The sequence below is a fragment of the Protopterus annectens genome, chromosome 5.part0 (assembly GCF_019279795.1).
Source record: "Protopterus annectens isolate FY-2018-M chromosome 5.part0, PAN1.0, whole genome shotgun sequence".
Lineage (NCBI taxonomy): Eukaryota > Metazoa > Chordata > Ceratodontiformes > Protopteridae > Protopterus > Protopterus annectens.
The window spans coordinates 953,420,258-953,441,293 of record NC_056735.1 but is presented as its reverse complement, the minus strand read 5'-3'; the positions used below and the strand labels follow the sequence as shown (position 1 = coordinate 953,441,293).

Here is a 21,036-nt window from a genome sequence, read left to right as displayed (position 1 = left end):
TATCCCCCTATGTTCTTTCATTACAATACATTCTTTTGTGGCTATGCTGTATGGGACCCTTGTGTTTATATGGGGGTTTCACACCTGTACTATACTGACACCTCACATTTGGACCTGCTACACTACCCTGGTTAACAAATATATACATTATTCACTACCTACTAATAAAAAATATATTTTTGTACTTTTTTACCAGATAAAAATGAATGGTCTGAATGGGGACTAAAACTGCAAATGTCTGTTTGTTAAGTGAAAGCTCTAACGACTACGCTATTTCACTTTACACTGTTTTGGCCATATATTTCTATTTAGTTCATTGGGATATGTAAGCTAAGCTGAGCATAGCTGCATGATGCACACTCCCGCTCAGCTACGCTTAAACTTTATTGCAGACAGAAAAAAAATATTGCATATGTGTTTTATTTTTATTTACTGTGGGAGTTTGCGCATTGCTTTCTGCACAATTATCATTTTGGCCTGTTCCTCTTTTTTCCTGGAGTCACTGGGATGATCTCAGGATTGAAGTCCCTAAATAATGACATAACATTTGAGTTTTAGACTTCAAATCCTTCAGTATGTTAAAACAAACCCTGTTATTCTCTAGCAACTTAGTTTATGAGGGCAATATTTAAGATATGTCCCTATTTGGCCCCCCATTTGTTAAGCTTTGTCCAGATTTCTGGCATTAAGAGGTTGAGCGGTATGCAGATCTGGACATTCTGCAAAAATCTGTCTGGTTGACAGGTATAGTGAACATCTGCACACATTTCCTGCTTCTGCAGGATGCCGATGTGCCATACGGCACTTTAGCAATACAGGGGGTGTGTTACAGAAGCTGGACACACCTCCTATATTGCTTTCCTGTTTGCCAGTTTTATTTCAGTGTCCGCAGACACTGAAATTATTTTACTTTCACGAGGAAAGTTATTTTTTCAATCCTGGGAAATTATTTATTTTACATTTTGGTGTCCACGGACACTGAAATACTGGCATAATATTAGAGCTACACTCTAATATTATGCCACTATGGCTTAGAAAGTGCCATATGGCACTTTCTGAGTGCAGGTGGCATGCTTAGTGTCCCTGTACTGCACGGACATGCCCCCTGCACTCGTGCATACATTGTGTCCGTGTAGAGCATACAGCAGTGCACCTTCATTAATATGCAAAGCACACTGCTACTCTACACGGCCATGATTCGCTCCGTGCAGGAATAACACTATTACCGCATGGAGCTTAATGAATCCTGGGAATAATGTAGACAGAAGGCAAAAAAACATCACCATCATGCCAGGTTACATTTGAGATTTTTATCAAACAGATAAAAGCAACTAAGGGAAAGTAGGATATGATAAGAAGAAATGTTTACTTGTGTTAAAGTTAAAATATGAACAGGTAAAGTACAATGTTTTTTAGCATCTGCATTAAAGGCTAAGTACTGAATCATGATTAGGCTAGTCAGAAGACTCTAGGTTTGATTCTTGTTTAACCAGCAATTGCTAATCTGATATATAAAGAATGTGATATTTTATAATGTATAGTGAAATTCAAACAGAAGCATTTTATTTAAAAGTTGATGTGTCTTAAAAACTACAGATAATATTTTAATGTTGTTTCTAAGGAACAGTTAACTTGAAAAAATTATGGGTGAATGTACAGAAGCCTTCATTCATACAGAGGGTGATAACCAACAGGAATTGGCAATATTTTCAAACTACTGATAACAAGAATATTATGATTGCTGCCCAATTATTTACACACACACACACACACACACACACACATATATATATATATATATATATATAATATAAATATATATATATATATATATATATATATATATACATGGATTCCTCTTACAAGAACGAAAGTTCACTACTTCAAACTTGTAATAGTAAGCCTTGTTCTGCGAAAGTTCACTTTAATGAAAGTGTACTTTTGCGTAAGTGCACTTCACCGAAAACACTGCAGCACAGTAGAGGACATAAAAAAGAAGCTATGTCCTCCACTATGGTGCGATAGTCACGGACCTTAGGGTTAGGGCACAGGTTAGGGTAAGGGGATAGTTAGTAAAGCTATCCCCTTACCTTAAACCATGCCCTAACCCTAAGGTTCGTGACTATCGCACCGTAGTGGAGAACATTGCTATGTCCTTCACTGCGCTGCAGTCATCACAGGCCTTAGGGTTAGGGCACGGGTCATGGTAAGGGGATAGCTCGCTTACTATGACCCATGCCCTAACCCTAAGGTCCATGAGTAGTGCTTGGAAGTTCAGTACAGCACCTGTTCGTTGTACTGAACTTCGCTTAGGTGCACTTTCGCTGCAGTGAGCATTCCATGCACTATTTCGAATTAGTGAAAATTTGATCTAGTGTATGGAACCTATATATATATATATATATATATATATATATATATATATATATATATATATATATATATATATATATATATATATAGATTCCGTTTACTTTCACGAGGAAAGTTATTTTTTCAAAATTACAAGAGGATGAAAAAAATTATTTTCAGAAGCAATTTTGTATTAAAATTTTATACACAAGTTGAGTAATATGTTAGCAATTTTTAAAACCTTCTTAATATTGTTCATCCTCAAAATGTAGACAAACCAGTTTCTTTTTCTATTGTCAGAAGGGACATAAATGTTTTATTAAAACTGTGTGTCTAATCCAAAGCAGACTTTTAAAAAAAAGTAAAAAAGCAGTTTCTTCTAAATATTCTAAAAGAAGTTCCAGCACTAAGATGTTAAAAAATATAGCAATAGCTGAAGCTTGTCAAAGAAACAATGAGCTGAAGGTAGAGCATGCAGTTAACTAATCATGAGTTTCAGAAGTGGTTATTACCTTAACTTGGAAGGTACTCCAGAGTCTGTCTGTATGATAAGTATCGCTGGTAGCATTATATTATATAGTGAGAAGGAATAACTACAATTAAAACAAGTGAGATACAGCCCTCAGCCAGAGATACTACTGACTACTGTAAAGTAGATAAACCTGATAAAATTACTCTACAGAGAAGATGCAAGCATCATGTGCACAATGAATAATGGTGGTGCTAATGAACCATCTGTCAGTTCCTTGTCTGCAAAACTCCACATTATTTTAATAAAATGGATAATTTGTAAATGAAAATCAGTAATAACTCACAACTGCAATATACCATCAGAGATCAGAGATGTTGAAGGGAGAGAGAGAGAGAAGGAGACAATGTGACAAAGTCACTCAGTTAACAGAACTTCAGGATTAGGTTTCATCTTCAGAGCTTGATGTGGAGATATTAGACTTTTTTGAAAAAGAGCAAATTTTACTACAAAATAAGTTGATTGATTTTGAAGCTAGAATGTATAAGAAAAACTTAAAAATATTTAGTGTACCTAAAGTATAAAGATAAAAAGAAAGGAATGGAGGACAAGTCATTTATAATTCAGTGTTAAATGAAGATTATATAAAAAATTGAGCTTAACCACTACCACAGAACATCATTCCTTAATAGCCTGAACACCGCAAAAAAAAAAGATCCCAGACGTTTTATAATGAAATTTATAAAGAATAATGTCAAAGAATGAATACTTTATGCCAAAGTAAGAAAAATGAGACTTCATCTAGAAAGTGATTCATTTTCAATCTTTGATGACTTGCCCTACAATATTTTACAACATCATTGTGCAGTTACAGACATAAGACAAGCAAACTATCATAAAAGCAGATCATGCCAACTTTTATTTATCCTGTGAAATTAAAGGAGAAAACAGTTCCTTTGATCTTTACCATGGAATCTGAAGCCAGGCATGGACTTTCTGTCCTTGGAATAATATAGCTCTGATTCCCTGGATATTTCTGCATGGCTTATGTAATTCATTATTACCTCATGAGCATTGAACATTGCAGTGGTTTTCTATCTGAAGCATTTCTGTTTTCTTTTTCCTCGTAGTTTTTTTTTTTCAAATTCTCAGCAGTGAATGCATTGAGTGGTGCCTATTATCTTTTGTGAGCTACTCGTTTCCCCTGTGAATGAAGGTATGTGATTTTTATATGAATAAGTACATATGCAAATTAAATTAATGTCTGTTAACATGGGTCTATATTAGAACATCGAATATTTAACAGTTCGAATCACTAAAGGTTGATCTTTAGTGATCGAACTGTTAAAACATCGAATGTTCAGAAAAAAAAAAAAAAACTAAATGGTGTAGGCAGGGGGGCAAGCCCACCTGTGCCCCCCACACCCCCGCTACTTAAATATACCAACTCCAAGACCGCACTACATTGAAGTAAACGGAAATCTCCCCTTACCGAGATTTCCATTTTCTTGTTCAATATTCGGCACTTTCACTATTCTCATGTCAACAATGTCAGATTCAACATTGTCGGCTTTCGAGAATCTAATATAGAACCTGTTAACATCAGTGTTCCACATACCTTTTCATATCAGTGATAACTTAAGTAGTGTTCTTATATGTGTAAAAAGCATAAATGGATGAAAGCAGTGTATAACACCATGGTATATCTAAGACTGCTTATGTTATGATTATTACTAAAAAAAGTCATGGGTGGCGTAATAGCAGTTTCATTGAAAACTGATACTATGTATATGACAGTAGGGTCAGTTTATGGATATTCTTTGAGTTTCAGATGTTTTTAGATAGCATCAGTGAAGGTTTGCAAGATTAACTGTAACAATTATTGGAGGAGACGAGAATTCTATATTAAACTTGGTTAGATCATTCCATTCCTCCAAAAAATTGTATCATGTGACTCATAGGAAGTTGCTGCAACCTGTTTAATCCGAGAAGATTTATACAACAGTTGCTGAGTTAAATTTCCTAATATAAGGGAATATGCCCATATTTCCCGTGTAGCTAAATTATGTTTAAGAATTTACAATCTGATTCAAAAGGGGCACATTAATACACAAACATTTTGTCCATTTTAAGATCACATGGCTTTAGTTATACTATTCTAGTCTATTAAATCAAAAGAAGAAGAATTGCGAGAAAAGAATGTATGGCAGATGATGTAACTCTGTACTGATTCTTGTGAAAAGATCAGAGATAATATAAACAAATGTGGTAAAAGTTATCTTTTTTGCAGCAACTTCTTTTAATTATAAGTAGGATGCATTTAAGGCTGTAATTTATGGTCATGTGATAACCTGGCAGATAAGAAAATGAGCAGACTACATCAAAAAGCAAAATACTTAGACAAACAGATTTGTATTTTTGAATAAATTACTATCAGTGAGTTATAATACATACATTGCAGACTGGAAAAGGTTTCAAATGAGAAAATAAGATGTGAAGTTTATTCAAAAGACACAAAAGGTAATGCTTAATTTAAACATAGTTATTTATATAGTAATAAATTACTTAATGTATTAGCTTACCAATGTAGGAAAGACACCATAAGAATATAATTATGAAAATTAAAAGTATATATGGGATGGAATATTCTTCACAAGATTAATAATGTATTGGTTAGCTATTTCAAAACTATATGTAATATGAATTCATCACATGATGAAAAAATAGGACTGGTTTAATGAGATCTCACAAAAATTATTTAAGGACTTTAAATATATCTCACAATTGTGACATACCATCAGAGTATATCCTCTTTAAATAATTAAAGGTCCAGGTCCTAATGGATTAATTGCAGAACTTTATATGCCATTTAAAGATGAACTGTCGTCTTATTTACTTTAGCTAATAAATTATATGACCATTCCTAATTGAATAATCCTAGCAACTATGCAGGAAGTAGAAATAATATTGATTAAAAAGGAAAGAAAAGCTGTCATACTACCAGAAGGTTTATAGGCCCATATGTATTCTGAATTTAGGCTATCATATTATTGCAAGAGCCATAACGAAAACAAAATGCATGCCAGTGTGATAATATATTGCACAGATCTTAATTTATTTTTTGTCCTTGAAGATTCATGCAAGAAGGCAAAAAATACCTTTAAGCTATTATATTCAGTTCAGTAGATTTTACCCCCAGTAAGTGATTTATTAAAAGTGAACACTTGAAAAATGTTTGATCTTGTAAATAGAGCACATATTTGGAAGGTCTTAGAATATTATGCCCTTCCACAAAAAAATAATAATAATGATATTAATTCAAAATGTTTATATATGAAGACACATACATATATCAAAATTAATGGGAAACACTCTGAAAAAATTGCTTTAATAACCAATCTAAGACAAAGTTATCCCCTTTCAGCATTACTTTTATACCAAGTTCATAATATAGTCACTGGAATCCTAACTTACAATGATGTACTTACACATATTTCTTATGCAATGATACTTTGATTAAAGCATTTAATGAGTATATGAATAAATTAAAATATTTTTTGCATCTGCCAATGATAGTGTTGGATATTAACCAACTATGAGAAGTTGGAAAGAATGATGTTGTATACTACAATGACTACAAGACAGATGACCAGACAAGAAGTAGTTTCTTCATAGATAAATTTATATTTTAGGTGTAGTGTACACCACTGATTATGATAAAATAGTTTTTGTAACTTAAAGTAAATGCTATAATAAAATTAAACCTAGATTAAATTCCATCAATGTAAAATATTTTCCCTTTTGGGTCAGGTTAATAGAGTGAAAATGTTTATTCTCCCAATGTTTTTGTTTCTCTTACAAAATTTACTAGTATCACCCAATGTCTATGGTATAACAGAATGTGACCCACCTCTAAGTTTTTATGGAGAGGAAGAGCTCCTCAAATACATGTATTTTGTGCTCCTATAGATCAATACGACTTGGCAGTGTGGGGTATCTTTAAATATATTTTAACTTGTGCATTCATTAATTCATTAATATACTTAGTCAATATTATGATAACCATGCATTTACTAATATTAAAACATGATAGAGGTCTACTTGGGATTGTATGCTACCAAGTTGATATAATTCTGCCATCTAATATCTTAACCTTTATGCTCTGGACATAGATGCTTTTGCCCAGAGAGTTGTGGCTCCTTGGGAAACACATACAGATTTTTCTCCTCAAATCAATTTTTTCTAACCAGTTTAAACATCACTACCTGGCAGGAATATAAAACCAGAAAAGCAAATATTTTGGATGTTATGGACATATTATACACAAAAGCGTTGCTTTTTAAATGAGTCCTCAAATACAGTGAAGAAATGCTGGGGAAAATGAAACAGGTCTGTAGCTTAAGAATCCTTTCGACCTTCACATAAAGTATCATTTTTTTTCTAGGAAAATGAAACAGGAATTATTAAAACTAATTATAACATAGAAGTTTGGAGAAGTAGCTTAGTGAAGGTGAAGACAACCCTACTTTATGGCTCAGTATGGAATGTATCAATTCAGTATAAAGTTTTGTATAGTATCCACTATACTTCACCTTGATTGTGTCTTATGAACTACATGAGAGACTCAGATTGTTAGCACTGTAATTCATGTGATTCAGATTTGTTATATTATTGTTGGGCCTGTCATTCAAAATGAGATTGCTGGAGACACATGCAAATGTGGATTAATGTATTATTGAATATGATGTGCCTTTAATAACAGAGACATTTTTGTTTTATATGTTAGAAGGGTTCCTAAACAGATTTAGACTAAGATTTTTTTAGCAACTTTGGTATTTAAAAGATTCATATTAGATAACTGTGGTCTGTACCATTACCCAAGTTATCATTAAATGCTTGTTTTTCATTTCTTATAATTTATATTTATTCTCATGAGATGTTGGATTAATTCCCTCTGTCTCTCTCCTTTATACTGCCTGTCTCTGTTATACATTTCAGGTCTTTTCTTTGCCTTTCCTTTTTGTCTAACTTTTGTACTCTTTTTTATTTTATGTACTACTTTTTTTTATGTAACATGCATTTGTGGTTGTAGCAATATAATAATAATAATATTACAGATGAATGGTGCATTAAAAATTGCTTTGCCTTCAATGTTGAAAAATTGCAACATCCTCAGAATTGGCAAAAAATCTCTCACAAGCACTAAACACTGTTGATAGGCAACATTAAAAAGCTAACAGAGTAGTGAAGACATTGGTATCCTTGGATGATGACTTTTTATTTGATACTAATATAAACTGTGCCACTGCAAAGCATATGGAGTTGTCTGCTTGATCCTCTGTGGGATTGAGAATTGTGCCAAGGAGATAACTGCCCTGCTTTACACAGCACAACACATATCAAACCAGTTCTACAGTATAATATCCTGTTCTGTAACCAGTTAACATAACATCTTTTGGATTTCAAAAAGATACAAAACCCCCTGACAAAGAGAATCAGATGGCTTTGAGACTTCTTTTATAGCCAAAGACTACAACAACTCTACTTCTCTTCCATGTATCTTATCACCTTCATAGTGGAGACCTATGCCTTTTGCTTAGGATATCCCCCTGCTGACATGAACATAAGAGAACACACATCCTCAGTATTTATGTATTTGTCTTTGTTGACCAGGAAAGTCCAACTGAGCAGAACCCATGTTCAACAGAGGCTTGGGGAGAAAAGCTCCATCACAGTACACTCATATTAACAAGTGAGTTTTGAACAGTTCTCAGAAAGTGACAGTTACATTTCACAGGAGAAAAAAAAAACAGTTACAAGACAGTTATATACAGTAAAGTATTTATATCAATATGTAAAAGTCTATATCGTTCTGGTAGCTCTAAATTCTTGCAGGATGTAAATGGATTTATACTGTAGAAGGGAAAATGTTGTAAAGAAGTTTAATGTTCTTATATTTCAGTACAAAAAGGTTTGTAAAGAGTTCAAGTGCGATATAATGAAGGGTATAGTTGAGAAGTAAGTTACAAAATTATGTAGGAGGCAAAATATTAGTATTGTGTAGGAGGATGGTGGTAATAACACTGAGTGAGAAAATGGTATAGGATTAGTTCTATCTAGGCTGCCTATTCCTTATTAGTGTATCTAGAAGGTTTATAACCTACACACATAGTGAATGCACAAGAGTGGTATGGCAGTTAAAAGTAAGATAAAGATGAGAAGTAGTGTTTAAGAGTGGTGTATTGATTAAATTGCAAGAGGGCAAAAAGTTAGCGATAGATAATAAGACGTTTGTGCTTTCACTAGAGGACTTAACCTGGTGATATAAGAATTAATATCAACCATGATCCAAAATGGCCGCCAAACTATAAATACTGCAGTTACCTAGCTCTCCAAATACCAATATAAAAAACTAATTTTTCTGACAAAAATCTCAGTCCAGGGAAAAAATAAAACTTGATAGTCATCAAGACTAACTGCTACAACTTGGAAAAACTACCAAAAAACAGAGGAGAATACTGAAAAAAGGAAGATTAGCTTTGATACTGCCAGGATTCCTTCACATGTGCTCTGCTTGCTGGCTGACTGAAACACCTGAAGGCCAAATACCTTCTTGCATCTTCTAAAACAACAAAAGAGAAATAATACCATTTGACTCAGATACCATGGACTCACAAACTGCTAAAACTACATTTTCAGCACTTATATCTCCAGAAAAAGACATTAATACTAAAAGGCCTAGAACTGGAAAACAACAAGAAACCACTAAATCATCCAGTAAAAATAAAACTGAATCTACAAACCTTGATAACCTAAAACTTGCTCTACAGCCTCTACAATTAGCCATACAAAATTTCTCAGACCAGCTAAAATCTTTTGGGGATTCCATTAACCACATTCCAACCAGAATGGAAAAATCAGAAGCCAGAATCTTTGAAAATGAAACTAAAATCGAAGAACTCCAGAAGGAATCTAAAGCTTACAATAAATCTATACAAGAAATGCAGCAAAAAATCCTGGACCTAGAAACAAGATCCAGACGTAATAATATCATCTTGAGAGGTATACCAGAAAGTATTGAGCAAAACAAACTACTGGAAACAATTCTGGCTATATTTGGGGCTCTACTTGAAAACACCACTGAAGCAAGCCAAATAACAATAAAAAGACCACACTGAGCCTTATGCCCATCATTAGACTCCACTAAACCACAACTAGTATATGTAAAATTGCTTAATTTCCAACATGCAACCAGAATCCTTACATCTGCAAAAAAAAAAAAAAAAAAAAAAGAAAGAAACGTAATCTGGAATGGAAATAAAATACTTTTTGCCCAATATCTTCCTCTACAAATTAAAATGGAACGTCAAAATATATCTCCATTTTGTAGCTTTTTGATACAAAAGCAAATCAGATTCCAAATGAAATACCCGCACACACTTCACTTTTAGCATCAGGGGATCAAATACAATGTCAGCAACACCTCAGAAGCAAAGAAATCATTCTTAAATTCACTCAGTTCCTGAACCACCTACTACCAAAAATAGTAAATAAAATGAAAAAAAGCAACATTGTGGCATAAATAAGATGATTGCTAATTGCAGACGAGTGAATGCAACTGAAATAAGGTAAAAATAAGCTGCTCACCATTTTGGTACTGTTTGTAATCCAAGAGAAATAATCTGCAGATTTCTCGGCTGAAAATTACTCTCTGGTTCCATTAATACAGTGTAAGGGGATCCAGCCATCTCAATCTGCCAGTCACTTCCTGTTTAACCCCTGAACCTAACTTCCCAGAAGCATATTTTTCTTAAAGTGCTACTACCAAATTATAGACGTTTTCATGCAAGCAAGAAAAGGAAATCTGCAAGAACTGCATTATTAACGTTGGATTTACAATACAGCTATTGTTTTCGATCTAGAATAACACAAGTTAACCAGGAAATCATCAGTTTTGATTTACTTCAGTTTGTAGTCATTCTCCAGCACATTTGCCTTGGCTTCACAAGCTAGTCTTGCCATCTAATAACAGATTACACTCCCATCTAGTGGTCAGTACAGCAATCTTTTCATTCTCAATATTCTCTGCCCTGGTATTCTACTCAACCACACATGGAACAATGCGAATACCTACAAACTGTATATTGCAATACAAAGTAAGGCATGACATTTCTTTCTTTTGATAATTAAAACTGCTGGAACCTATTTTTATATGCTATTTTTGCCTATACTTCTATAAATAACTCCACATACAAGTTTTATCAGACTTGGACAACAACTATGAATACTAGACTGTGTGCGTGTTTTTTTTTTTTCTCTTCCCTTCTTATATAGCAATGCATTACAAGCTTCATGAATGAAGAAAGAAAAGGGAAGATGAGGAAAGGGCAATGAAAAAGGGAAGTAAAGAATTAAAAAAAAAAACAAATGAAAATGTGTATACTATTACTTTCATGTCTATCTATCCAAATAACTAGCATACCTAAGATATTCATTCTAAACTTGTTAATGTGATGTTTCTAATTATAATAATACCCTCGCCTTAGTTGGCAGATACATGATGTTAAAAATAGTAAATGGAACAAATTGTGATGTTAAATGCTTTATAAGTTTGATAAATGATATAGAATGCATAAGTATTATATATGCTCTGATTTTCTTATTGTTTTATGACTAACCACCTCTTTGAAAAAAAATTTCTCAATATGTTCTTGAGTGTACTAGACTTTAACAACAGTATATTATTAATATAGTAATACCTCATTTGATATACAACTAACAACATATAAATCTGTGGTTTTATTACCCTGAAACATCTAGACCAGAGACGAGAAATATACCTGGAAGCACTAACATTTAACCTGACACATTTTGTTATACATTAATACCACCAGTGACAATTATTTAAATGACTGGTATTAGCTTTCTAATTAATAACACAGCTTAATACCCCAATCAAGACGCACTAGTCAACAAGATCTCAGGGTTATGTAAATGTTTACACTACCTTAACCAACTCTAAGAACCCTCTCACCTTACACCAATTTTTGGGGATATTCTATTTCACTACAGCAAACTATACTTCCCCCTATTACTTTCCCACATAATTCAAAAACTACAGAAAGCTAGAAGACTAGAAGAAGTTAAAATAGGAAGACATGCTGTCATACCTCTCAACAGTACAGATTTTCGCAGAATGTCCAGATTTTTGCCTTATATTTTTGGTCGATTCTTCATAACATTTGTGGTTTTCTGGCAAATCACTGGGATGATCTGAAGACAAAAGTCACTAAATAATGACATTTGAGTTTCAGACTTCAAATCCTCAGAAAATGTATGTTAAAACAGACCCTGCTACCTTAACAACTTTCTAAGTTTAAAAGAGCAATATTTAAAATATGTCCCTATTTTTGTGCCTTTGTCCCCCAATTTGTTAGGCGTTTTCCAGATTTCTTGCACTAAGAGGTTTAGAGGTATGCATGCTGTTTGTTATCTGTACTATATATGTTTTAATATAGGTCTAAAAGTTATCAAAGCACTAGTAACAAGAAGATTTCCACCTAACCATTTCTGCTTTAACTCCTGTTATAACTCTTTGTCATCCAATTACCCCATCTCTTCCAGGCATAGTAGTTTAGTGAATAGGCACAACTTTGATGCAGGAATAGTTATATGTCAGTGTTCTACCGCTTACATTTACTGTACCAACTATGCCCATCACACTCATCCTTTACTGACACAGAGTTGTAATAGTAGGTATGTGGTTATTTGATTCTTGGAATTTGAAAGGGATCCAACTCGAAAAAAAAAAAAAAGAAAACTACTTCTACAGTTGATATTCAAATCCAAATCTAATTTAATCCTCCTACAAGAAACCCACATACTACCAGAGCAATAGAAACCCTCCCTAAAGAAAAAATGGATTAAGAATATCATTTCCTCTGGCAAATCCCAAAATAATTCAGGAGTAGCAGTTATTATTAAAACTGATTTCCAATGTGAAATGATAAAACATGATATGGGCATGAATGGAAGGTGGTGCTATATAACAATTAAACCAGCATGTTTAGACAAATCTAGTCTAATATTAAACCTATACATGTCTTGTGTAAATCAACACAAATTTATAATGTCTATTTGTAAAATACTGCTTGACTTCCCCAATCATTATTATATACTAGGAGGGGACTGGAACTCAGTCCAAGACCCTGATATTGACAGATCCAACACCAATTCCAAACACAATACCCATGCCTTATCAGCATTCAAGGAACTTAAAAATGACTTTAATCAATTTGACCCCCATATATTCCAATCCAGTAAATCCCTTAAAAATAAATATACCTTCTACTCCATGTGTCATAAGTCTTGGTCCAGGCTGGATTTCTTTCTCATTTCCAACATATTTACCAAATACAAAAATTCCTTTCATTAGAACCCAGATACCTATCAGACCATTCTAAGATTAACCTAACTATTGATTAGGATGACAATCAAACTAACAGTAACCGAGGGTATAACTGGGTCCTTAACTCTAACCTATTAAGGAAAAAAGAAATTCTTCAAGAAATAGATCCCATCCTGGACCAAGGTTTGGACAATTTACTCTATAATCATTTACCTATGGACATTTACTGGGCCTGTATTAAATCCATATTAGAGGTACCTTTATAAGTAAAGCTTCATGTTATAAAAAAAAAAAAAAAACTTCTCCAGGAGGAGGCCAATCTTAAAAATCAAATGATTAAGCTTGAATACTAACTCCAGTCATCCTTTAATCAAGAAACTGAAAGTCAAACAACACAACTCAAACAAAAGCTATATGATTTCACTGCCGAAAACCTAACATACCAAGAAATTAAAACTTTAGCGAATTCCACTGAATGGGCTCACATGTCATCTAAATTCCTGGCGAGTCTTATTAATCGAAACAAACCCTCCCTGAACATAACAGAACTTATCTACCAAGATAAACTATATCACACTACTCAAGATATCATACGTATCTTTGAAGGTATATATACAAAATCCTACAGTCCACCAAACCTCTCTCATAATAAACAGGACCTACATGCCTTCTTAAACCAATTAATTTTTCCCAAAATCAGTCCAGATCAACAAAAAAATGTATCCTTCCTGATCTCTCAGCAAAAAATTATTATGACAATCAACAAACTCAAACCCAACAAATTACCAGGTCCAGATGGTCTTACGGCCGAATTCTACAAAGCTTTCCCACAAAAATCATCTCTCTTTCTTCTCCATCTATTCAATCACATTACTTCCAATGGTGTAAGTGATATACATCTAAATGCATCCAAAATGATTCTCATACCTAAACCAAATTCCACCCTCAAAACCCCCTGAATCCTCCTACAAGAAACCCACATACTACCAGAGCAATAGAAACCCTCCCTAAAGAAAAAATGGATTAAGAATATCATTGCCTCTGGCAAATCCCAAAATAACTCAGGAGTAGCGGTTATTACTAAAACTGACTTCCAATGTGAAATGATAAAACATGATATGGGCATGAATGGAAGGTGGTGCTATATAACAATTAAACCAGCATGTTTAGACAAATCTAGTTTAATATTAAACCTATACACGTCTTGTGTAAATCAACACAAATTTATAATGTCTATTTATAAAATACTGCTTGACTTCCCCAATCATTATTATATACTAGGAGGGGACTGGAACTCAGTCCAAGACCCTGATATTGACAGATCCAACACCAATTCCAAACACAATACCCATGCCTTATCAGCATTCAAGGAACTTAAAAATGACTTTAATCAATTTGACCCCCATATATTCCAATCCAGTAAATCCCTTAAAAATAAATATACCTTCTACTCCATGTGTCATAAGTCTTGGTCCAGGCTGGATTTCTTTCTCATTTCCAACATATTTACCAAATACAAAAATTCCTTTCATTAGAACCCAGATACCTATCAGATCATTCTAAGATTAACCTAACTATTGATTAGGATGACAATCAAACTAACAGTAACCGAGGGTATAACTGGGTCCTTAACTCTAACCTATTAAGGAAAAAAGAAATTCTTCAAGAAATAGATCCCATCCTGGACCAAGGTTTGGACAATTTACTCTATAATCATTTACCTATGGACATTTACTGGGCCTGTATTAAATCCATATTAGAGGTACCTTTATAAGTAAAGCTTCATGTTATAAAAAAAAAAAAAAAACTTCTCCAGGAGGAGGCCAATCTTAAAAATCAAATGATTAAGCTTGAATACTAACTCCAGTCATCCTTTAATCAAGAAACTGAAAGTCAAACAACACAACTCAAACAAAAGCTATATGATTTCACTGCCGAAAACCTAACATACCAAGAAATTAAAACTTTAGCGAATTACACTGAATGGGCTCACATGTCATCTAAATTCCTGGCGAGTCTTATTAATCAAAACAAACCCTCCCTGAACATAACAGAACTTATCTACCAAGATAAACTATATCACACTACTCAAGATATCATACGTATCTTTGAAGGTATATATACAAAATCCTACAGTCCACCAAACCTCTCTCATAATAAACAGGACCTACATGCCTTCTTAAACCAATTAATTTTTCCCAAAATCAGTCCAGATCAACAAAAAAATGTATCCTTCCTGATCTCTCAGCAAGAAATTATTATGACAATCAACAAACTCAAACCCAACAAATTACCAGGTCCAGATGGTCTTACGGCCGAATTCTACAAAGCTTTCCCACAAAAATCATCTCTCTTTCTTCTCCATCTATTCAATCACATTACTTCCAATGGTGTAAGTGATATACATCTAAATGCATCCAAAATGATTCTCATACCTAAACCAAATTCCACCCTCAAAAACCCCCTGAATCCTCCTACAAGAAACCCACATACTACCAGAGCAATAGAAACCCTCCCTAAAGAAAAAATGGATTAAGAATATCATTGCCTCTGGCAAATCCCAAAATAACTCAGGAGTAGCGGTTATTATTAAAACTGACTTCCAATGTGAAATGATAAAACATGATATGGGCATGAATGGAAGGTGGTGCTATATAACAATTAAACCAGCATGTTTAGACAAATCTAGTTTAATATTAAACCTATACACGTCTTGTGTAAATCAACACAAATTTATAATGTCTATTTATAAAATACTGCTTGACTTCCCCAATCATTATTATATACTAGGAGGGGACTGGAACTCAGTCCAAGACCCTGATATTGACAGATCCAACACAAATTCCAAACACAATACCCATGCCTTATCAGCATTCAAGGAACTTAAAAATGGCTTTAATCTATTTGACCCCCATATATTCCAATCCAGTAAATCCCTTAAAAATAAATATACCTTCTACTCCATGTGTCATAAGTCTTGGTCCAGGCTGGATTTCTTTCTCATTTCCAACATATTTACCAAATTCAAAAATTCCTTTCATTAGAACCCAGATACCTATCAGATCATTTTAAGATTAACCTAACTATTGATTAGGATGACAATCAAACTAACAGTAACCGAGGGTATAACTGGGTCCTTAACTCTAACCTATTAAGGAAAAAAGAAATTCTACAAGAAATAGATCCCATCCTGGACCAAGGTTTGGACAATTTACTCTATAATCATTTACCTATGGACATTTACTGGGCCTGTATTAAATCCATATTAGAGGTACCTTTATAAGTAAAGCTTCATGTTATAAAAAAAAAAAAAAAACTTCTCCAGGAGGAAGCCAATCTTAAAAATCAAATGATTAAGCTTGAATACTAACTCCAGTCATCCTTTAATCAAGAAACTGAAAGTCAAACAACACAACTCAAACAAAAGCTATATGATTTCACTGCCGAAAACCTAACATACCAAGAAATTAAAACTTTAGCGAATTACACTGAATGGGCTCACATGTCATCTAAATTCCTGGCGAGGCTTATTAATCAAAACAAACCCTCCCTGAACATAACAGAACTTATCTACCAAGATAAACTATATCACACTACTCAAGATATCATACGTATCTTTGAAGGTATATATACAAAATCCTACAGTCCACCAAACCTCTCTCATAATAAACAGGACCTACATGCCTTCTTAAACCAATTAATTTTTCCCAAAATCAGTCCAGATCAACAAAAAAATGTATCCTTCCCGATCTCTCAGCAAGAAATTATTATGACAATCATCAAACTCAAACCCAACAAATTACCAGGTCCAGATGGTCTTACGGCCGAATTCTACAAAGCTTTCCCACAAAAATCATCTCTCTTTCTTCTCCATCTATTCAATCACATTACTTCCAATGGTGTAAGTGATATACATCTAAATGCATCCAAAATGATTCTCATACCTAAACCAAATTCCTCTCTCAAAACCCCCCTGAATTATAGACCTTTAGTCCTAATAAATCTTGATATGAAAATATATGCATCAATACCAGCAAATACAATTAAACCAATAATTCCAAATATTGTTTCTCCTGAATAATCAGGTTTCATAATACACATACAAACCTTTGATCATACCCTTACCCTGGACACCATGATCAATCTCTCTCTACCCATACACGTACTCCAATCTACATCTTAGCTATTGATGCATCAAAAGCATTTGATAGACTCAGAGTAAACGTTTTGCTTAATATCTTGCCTCTCATTTAACATACCCAATAACTACATACAAGCTATCAAAACACTATACTCCAAGGCTCATACTTACCCACAAATTCATAAACACCCATCTTCATGAATTGACATTGAGAATGGTGCCAGATAAGGATGTCCTATGTCCCCCTATTTTTTTTAATTTATACATTGAACCCCTGTTTCTCCTCATTTCTCAGAAAACTTTTCACCATAGCCCCAGTATCTTTAACACTAAAATTACCCTAGTGGCTTTTGCTGATGATCAAAATCTTTACTACTCACTACCTAATTCTGACCTCCAGAAAATACTATCTGCTACAGACACCTTTTCAACTTTCTCAAATTACAAACTAAATCTAAAGAAAACAAATATCTTCCCTATTAACTCCCTCTGACAGCTTCCCACATACCCTTAGCAGCTAGTATTAAAACTAAACATTCATTAAAATATCTAGGAATATCCTTCCACCAAGATCCTAAACAATCATATACAAACAACATTATTACTCTCTGGTCAAACATACAAAATGATATTGGCAGATGGACAAAACTTCAACTTGCATTCCTTTCTTAAACAGTAACAATCAAAACAAATCTTCTACCCAGAATTCTATATACATGTAATGCCTCCAATACCATTATCAACCTAAAACTCTTCAAAACCATTCCCTCCACAATTTCCATATTTATTTGGGTCCCCAAATCAGTCAGAATCAGTTATAATAAACTGACCTACCATAAAGACTATGGAGGGTTAGGGCTGTCGGACTTTAAACTCTACTATGATATCATAAACGGTAATAGACTAATAAAAATAGCCGACCATACCCCTTCACCACAACAGTGGTCTCATGCAACTATATCAAAACACTATCCATAAACCCCAGAGCCCTCTCTTTCATTTACAACGAACATTTAAAAAAAATCTTAAAATACACCCAATCATTAAACATAAACTCACTATCATTTAACCCCAATCTCAAAATGAATAACAACATGATTAATCAAAACAATTATCCGCTCCTCAAGAAACTAACCATCTGTGATATATTTCCCTTCAAGAACAATACTATCACTGAAATGAGAACACAATTAAAGCTCCCTAAAAGCTATACAATCATTTTAAGGCAAATCCGACACCTTAGCCGATACATCAGAGACAATCCTGATATCAATGCAAATGACATTCAAACCTGTAAAACCATATGGAATATCTTATCCTCAAACAAAAAATGCTATCTAACTCCTATAAACTTATTCTATCAATCAAAATGCAAAAAGAAGTTACTTATTCTAGTTGCTGGAAGGAAATTGATCCTTCAATCACAAACAAATATCTCAAACGATCCAGCTTACCTCCAAACTTATTCCCCATAAAAAAACTTAAATATACACAGATCATAATACTTCATAACGGCTGTATCACTTCAGTCATTATAAATAAAATATACCCAACCACCTCTCCATTCTGTTCCTATTGTGATAATCACAAGGCTGATCTACTCCACATCTTCTGGCGCTGAAAGTGCACCTACAAGCTATGGTGCTCACTTAGAGCCCAACTAGAAAAAAATGGGCTATGAAAAGTCCACCTTATCTTGGCAACTAGCTCTCCTACATATCATCCCTGCAGGCCTGCCTAAACTACAAACAAGAATATTAATAACTCTAGTTTCTTTACTTAAATACTACGTTACATTACATTGGAAGGCTAGAACATCTCTCACATAGGAGGGTTTCAAACAATTAGCTACCAAACGCCTACTAGCTCACAAATATTTAACTTACACTCAGAAATCCCACACTCACTTTACAGAATTTTGGAAATCCCTCTTTGAACATATAGCTTGAAGTTGGTATATATAATCAATGATGGAATTTTGGCATAAGTGTAAATAGTTCTTACTGTTTTGCATTTATGTTTTATTATTCAGCAATGTATTCTCTGGTCATATTACTACCTGTCTATTAATATTGTTATGTTTCACTGTATCTGTTTTCAAAAAAAAAAAAAAAAAAAAAGAATTATTATCAACCATACCATGAAATGTGACAGCATTACTTCTAAAGACTCCCATGCATAAGAAATACACTCCCCTTTACAGTCATACTCAGTTCTACAAATCATGCCTTCAGGATGAAACTAAATGATTATATTGACACCTCCAAGTTCCAACAGGTGATCCAAGACATCAAGCTCCTCAATAACCAGTAGCCTTTTGCGTGTTCACCCAGCCCTATGACCCTATAAACCCACAAACATCTTAGTATAATTGGTTATCCATTTGTCTGCAAGACAGAACCATGCTTCATTGGACTTTGTAAAGAGTTTGGATAGTGTCATGCTTGTGTTAGAGTAAAATTAAGGGCATTTCAACTAGCTCAAAAAAGATTAAGGTCATTTATGACATTGTCCTTGTACATGCTGGAGTAAACAACATAAAAATATCCCCCCTCTGTCTGTCTCCTGGATATGCAATAGAATATGGTGGGATTATTGAACATCCATGCAGGCTATGGAAAATGCATCAGCTTAGCAAAATACTCTAGTTGCCTTATATGGCATTTAAATATCATGACAACATTTTGGCATTAATTAGTAGCTAAGGACATATTTTATATATATATATATTTATATATGTATATATATATATATATATATAGAGAGAGAGAGAGAGAGGGAAAGGGGAAGAGAAAGTGAGTGCCTGTCAGCCTGGAGCTTTAGATGTACTGTCAGCTGCACTGATTTATCAGAGATGGGCTTCACTTCTCTCTGCAGGAAGTACAAGTACCAAACAAAAAGTTTTCCATCCCCATAGTGTTTTTTCAGACCTCTTCAAATTCTAAGACAAAAAAGAAATGACAAGCCCATATTATTAAAAAAAAAAATCTAAGTGGAGATGGCGTCGGAAAACTTGAAGCTTCAATATCAAAATGGGATAGTTACACACTTTTCTCTAACTGGTGGACTTTGGTGTCTGTACCATTATGGAAAAAAATGTTTAAAATGCAAGATGTATATCAGATATTTAAGAGCATACATTTCTTCACTGTTACAGGTCTGTTGTAATAGATGGTGGTATTTCATTCTTTGTAAAAGAACATAGAAGCCAGAAGCCAAGAACTGAGCTCAGGTCTAGAAATTATTCATACAATAATTAATATCAGTAGTAGTGAGTATAATGTTTTATTTTTGTATTCTGTGCTGTTTTTGTCTACTAAAGAGCATGAGGAGATCCTGATACAAAAAGAAGGAATATGCAATCCATGTGGGTGCTTTTAATTACTATAACACCAACCTATGCAACATTAATCTTTACAAATATCGCTTGAGTATACTAATCAAAAGAGTCTGCAACAAATGGTACAAATTTGAGTAGGGATGGCAGTGTTTTACTTATACTAACAAATCCAAGCTCTTTCTGCTCCCCACCTATGGTTTTACCCTTGTAATTAACACAGATCATGATGCAATCACCTTAGCCTAAGAGTAAAATGAAGCACATTCATAAATAAATTCTTCTTTATACATATTCCTAATGGCAACTATGTTGCAATTAATGACACT

General features: G+C 33.7%; 1 protein-coding gene across 1 annotated transcript in view; it reads right to left on the bottom strand.

The window, feature by feature from the left end:
- FDX1 (ferredoxin 1) overlaps nucleotides 1–10,526 on the bottom strand; it is a 657,258-nt gene extending 646,732 nt beyond the window's left edge. Inside the window, exon 1 of the mRNA XM_044072726.1 lies at nucleotides 10,469–10,526. The gene's annotated coding sequence lies outside the window, so the exon portion shown is untranslated. The remainder of the gene's footprint in view (nucleotides 1–10,468) is intronic.
- Nucleotides 10,527–21,036: the final 10,510 nt, after the last annotated feature.